Source organism: Hypanus sabinus, assembly GCF_030144855.1.
Source record: "Hypanus sabinus isolate sHypSab1 chromosome Y unlocalized genomic scaffold, sHypSab1.hap1 SUPER_Y_unloc_2, whole genome shotgun sequence".
Taxonomy (NCBI): Eukaryota; Metazoa; Chordata; class Chondrichthyes; order Myliobatiformes; family Dasyatidae; genus Hypanus; species Hypanus sabinus.
In genome coordinates, this window is record NW_026779021.1 from 876,959 (window position 1) to 882,134 (window position 5,176).

At 56.7% G+C, this 5,176-nt stretch overlaps 1 pseudogene; it reads left to right on the forward strand.

Annotated features, from left to right (window-relative positions):
• LOC132386021 (uncharacterized) lies at positions 1-3,319 on the forward strand (annotated as a pseudogene).
• Positions 3,320-5,176: the final 1,857 nt, after the last annotated feature.

The window sequence follows — 5,176 nt, forward strand, 5'->3', positions numbered from 1 at the left end:
ATGTTCTGGAATAAGGGGAAGAAAGCCAGTGGAGGCCGCCAGGTTAGAATTACTGATTACCTGCAGCACTTGTGTGGTCAGAAGGACGGGGAAATTGAAGACCTCGGTCAGCGTTGTTGCACACTGAAGGAAGCAGCACAGGCTGCCCAGGCCCGAGCCGATGACCTTGAAGTTCGGGGAACTGAACTTGCCTGTCGCCTCATAAAACTTCAGCCAGCCAGAGCAGCCCGTCGGTCTGGCTGGCAGCCGAACCCATTAAAGATTCGAGCCTTCGTCCAGTGTGGCGACAAGCTGGACGCATGGCTGGGGGGTGGGGACGATGAGGGGGTGCCCGAGGAGCCAAGGTCCCACAACCACCCACCCCCCTTCTCACCCGAGCTCCAACATGCCCGACCCGTCACCACGTGGCACCAGGTTCACCGCAGGGAGGAAGGGACTGAGGGGGAGACGCCTGGACCTTCCCCTAGTCATTCCAAGACCACGGAGACCCGGTACTTCTCCCCCAAGGAGCTGACCCAACTGGCGGATCAGTACCGAGCACCTGGCCACCTGGCTGCTCCAGCTGTGGGACGAGGGGGGCCCAACCTCAGCCTCCCCCATCAGGAGGCAAGCGCCCTGGGAAGCCTCTCTGACCAGCAGAGCATAAACAATGCGCTGCAGGTGCCACAAGCAGAAATCCACGACGGCACAACCCTGTGGGATCGGGTAGTGACCGCGGTACGAGCTCGCTATCCCACACTTCTGGAGTGGGATCTACACGGGTGCCCGCAATGGGGTACGGTCAGTGAGGGCACCCGGGTTATCAGGGAATGGGCACTGGTCAATGGCATCTATCAAGGTGCCTGCGACCGTAACTTCCTTGAAAACACACGCGTGACCAGTGCCCTAGTGGGATACTTGGTCACTACCGCGTGCCCCGATCTGAAGTCGGTAATCCTGCCCCTCATGGAACCAGCCAGCGATAGGACCATATGGGATGCCATCACCCTCCTGGAGGGATTAGAACATATGCAGAGGGGGGGGCATCTACGCAGGTCCGCATGATGGAGATGAGGGCCCTAGACACTATCCCTCTCAGATATACACGCAGGCAGCTGTACACGGACCTGCTGCGTGCAAGGGTGGATCGTAACCAGATAGATGGCATCCCCACCCCCAACCTATATGCCCTGTGGAAGGAGCATTGCAGGGGCAAGACTACTTACAAAAAGACCACCAGGCCAGACCATGCCCACACTGAGCCACCCTCCGTGCCTCCCCTGCCCGAAACTGTCTTGAAGGCCCTCAAAGCAGGACTCAGGCAGGAAATGTCCCACCTCCACCAGCAAAGTGCCTCACCCCCGGCGTGGCAGCCCTCTTCCCCCCTCCCATAGGATGAAGGCCAGGGCCCTGCCGCATTTGCTCTCTTGCCCTTTCCCCCTGGGGGACCTGAGGCCACATATACCCGTCACAGTACATTGGGGAAAGGGAAACACACAGAGGCGGATGGCGCTTGTCAAACAGGCGCCCAGCACACCATTATCCCAGGCAATCCTGCCTTATGGAGGGGTACGGACATGCAGATAGAGGGATTGGGGGGGGCACCCTTTTACCCGCTAGGGAGGTCACACCGCCTAGCCATAGGCAGCCATTCCCCCAGACATGTACAATTCCTTATTGCCTCCTCCCCAGAATGTATCCTTGGGATCAATGTTTTAAAAGGACAATCACTTGAAACAAACAGGGGCAAGTTCACCTTCGGCATCGCGCGAGCCACTATTGTCGTCGGGGCGGCTAAGTGGGAGCCAATTGTTATTTCCCCCCCTCCAAGATCATCTGTAACAGTCAGTACAGAGTGCCCGGGAGGGGGGGGGGGGTGCCAAGAAATCGCAGACTCCATTCAAGCCCTGTTACGGGAGGGAATTATTAGAACCGCTGCCTCGCCTTTCAATAGCCCCATTTGGCCCGTCCGTAAGAGGAACGGTTCCTGGCGGATGACCGTTGATTATAGGCAATGAACAAGGCTGGCCTGACATTGTCACCCTTATTGAAGACATCGCAGGCCGTGCCCATAAACCCTGGTACACTGTTGTCGATTTAGCGAATGCATTTTTGTCGATTCCCCTGCACTCAGACAGCCAAGACCAGTTTGCCTTTACTTGGGATAGCAGACAATACACATTTAATCGCCTGCCCCAAGGCTGCATTCACAGCCCCACTACCTGCTATGGCCTTGTCTCCCGCGACTTACACAACGTCCAATTCCCACCGGAGATTTCGATTGCACATTATATAGACGATATTCTTCTCCAAGGCCCTTCTGAGACCATTGTGTCAAAGGCCCTTCACATGCTGATTGAATCCCTCAGGGGACGGGGCTGGGCCATTAATATGGAAAAGATACAGGGCCCCAGCCAAGGTGTCATTTTCCTCGGACTACCATGGAACTCCGGGCACAGAAGCATACCCGATGCCGCCAAAAATAAAATTTAAATTTTGCCGTCCCCTCGAATAAAACTGACACACAGAGATTCGTGGGGCTCCTGGGCTATTGGCAGCAGCATATACCCCACTTGACCATGCTTCTCCGGCTGCTCGATAGGATCTCCAGGAAAAATCCACATTTCTCTGGGGGCCAGCGGAACAGGCTGCCTTTGATACGGTAAAAATGGCGGTGGAACAAGCCATGGCACTTTCTTCCCGCCAGGCGGGTCTGCCTTTTGAGTTACAGGTCTCAGCGAGCGAGACGGTCGCTGATTGGAGCCTCTGGCAGAAGATCCCAAGACGTAGAGTCCCCCTCGGTTTCTGGACTAAGTCCCTACCTGAAGCGGCAGTGCGCTACAGCCCCTTTGTGCGCCAGCTACTAGCCTGCTACCTGGCGCTCCTCGCCACAGAACACCAAACAGGCACCGACCCTGTCGTCCTTCGCCCCCATCTGCCCATAATGCGATGGGTCAAGTCCCCTGATTCTACCTACGAGGAGGGCTGTGCCCAGAGGTCCTCCATTGTCAAGTGGAAGTGGTACATTGCGGACCGGGCTCAGCCCGGTCCTGAAGTGGTCAGCCGCTTCCATGAACAAGTCATGGCTTTCCCACAGTCCCAGGACCCTACCCCAGACATCCCTGAGGTACAACCCTCCCCAGCATGTTGGGGTCCACCCTTCGATTCCCTCGACACCGGCAGCAAACTGCGCACCTGGTTCACAGACGGCTCCACCCGCTGGAAAGGGGGTAAACAATTTTGGAAAGCGGCAGCACTTCATCCCGCCACGGGTAGAATTTTAACCACCGAGGGAGAGGGGGGGTTCCAGTCCTCATCTATACTGACTCCTGGGCAGTAGCTAAGGGCATTGCAGTATGGATGGCCCGGTGGCAAGACATGGGGTGGGAAATACACGGATGTCCCCTCTGGGGACAGCACCACTGGCGTTTCATTTGGGACCAGGCTACCCACAGGAAAACTTCTGTCCGCCATGTGGATTCCCATACCCGGAAAGATAATGAAGAGGCAACGTTTAATGCTGCTGTGGACCAGGCTGCCCAAATATCATCTGCCACCACTTCCACCCCTGACACAGACCCCAGTGCACTGGCTGCGTGGGCACACCGCAAAGGTGGCCACTTAGGGGCCGATGGCACGTGGCGCTGGGCTGAACAATTCGGTGTCGCCGTGACACTCGATCAATGTAAAACCTCTGTAGATAACTGCCCCATCTGCCAGCAAGTCCGGCCACGGGACTGGCCGATAGGGCCACCGGGCCACATTCGTCGCGGCACGAGAGCGGGTCAGGTATGGCAAATCGACTATATTCAGCAGGCCATCGACCAGTTAAACACACGGCCCACTAGCCAAGGGGGATCCCCACTGGCCCGCCACCTGGCACAGTCCCCATCTCCTAACTGGGAAACCACCGAGCCCCCCGAGACCGAGGACTCGGGCAGAGTATGGATCTGACAGCCACAGAGCCTCCCCAGAAGGGGAGAAATTGTCACGCGCGGTCCAGGGGACACCCGCTGCGTTGCCATTCCGGGTAAATCTGATTTGTCCTGTATACATACCCGGCATTTAACCAGATGGGAATGAGTTTCCTCCTACACCTACCCCCAAACCTCCACCCCCGTCTCTCTCTATAGCGGGGGTGTCAAACTCATTTTAGGTCCCGGGCCGGATTGGGCAAAATGCAGCTTCATGCGGGCCAGATCAGTCGGGCGCGTGCGAACGCAGCTTTCATTGCCTCTGTTTTTTCAGCCTGTTCTCATGTGTCAGTCTCTGCTATAACTACAAAGTGTTTTACTTCACAAATTCCGTTTCTTATGAAGAAGACTGCTGAGCAAGCATTATTAACTTACAATCATAGGCTTCATATCGCCGGGCCATTAATAATTAAAATAATAGATCTATCCGGCCCGCGGGCCTTGAGTTTGACACCTATGCTCTACAGCACAATGGTGCGACTCCAGTCATCCCTCCTGGTCGCTGCGATGCTCGGCTCCGTGACAGCTGCCAAAACCTACCTCAGGGTCGCTTACGAGTTTGCCAGCAAGACCAACAGATCGGACTGCTGGATCTGCTTGCGGGCCCCAGCACACGCTGATGATGCACTGCCACTCACGCCGATCCCGCTGGATGACATCGAGGTGAACTGTTTACACAGACTTTGCTCCTGCTGGTTTTGGTATATCTGTTTGGGGGGGGGGCCCTGTTGGCAGTCCCCCACCACTCTCCTCCCCACTCCACAACATCTCTTCCCTTGACCCCCGCTGGGGTGGGTGCTTCCGGAACTGGTATTTCCCTCCCTACAATCTGACCTCCCCCAAGTCCCCACCCTCAGAGTTAATCCACAGCCACCTAACGAATGCTGGTGCAGACTCCGCGATGCGCACACTTCTAACTTTTCCGTTGGTCACAGCAACTGTCAGCGAAACTGGTAGTCGGGTGCCCCAGTGACCACTGCCGACGATGCCGCTAAGCTGGGAGCTCCCTGGACTCTAAACGGGACCCATTGGATCTGCGGCCACCGCGCCAACCAGTGGCTCCTCACGAGCTGGTACGGCTGCTGCTTTCCAGCATATGTGGTGCCCTTCATCCACCCCCTGAATGACCTTGGGGAGCATCTGGCGTACAGCGGCCACCGGGACAAGAGGGCCATTACAGAGGCAGAGAGGTTCTGGATGATAGCCTTTCCCAGTTATGGTAC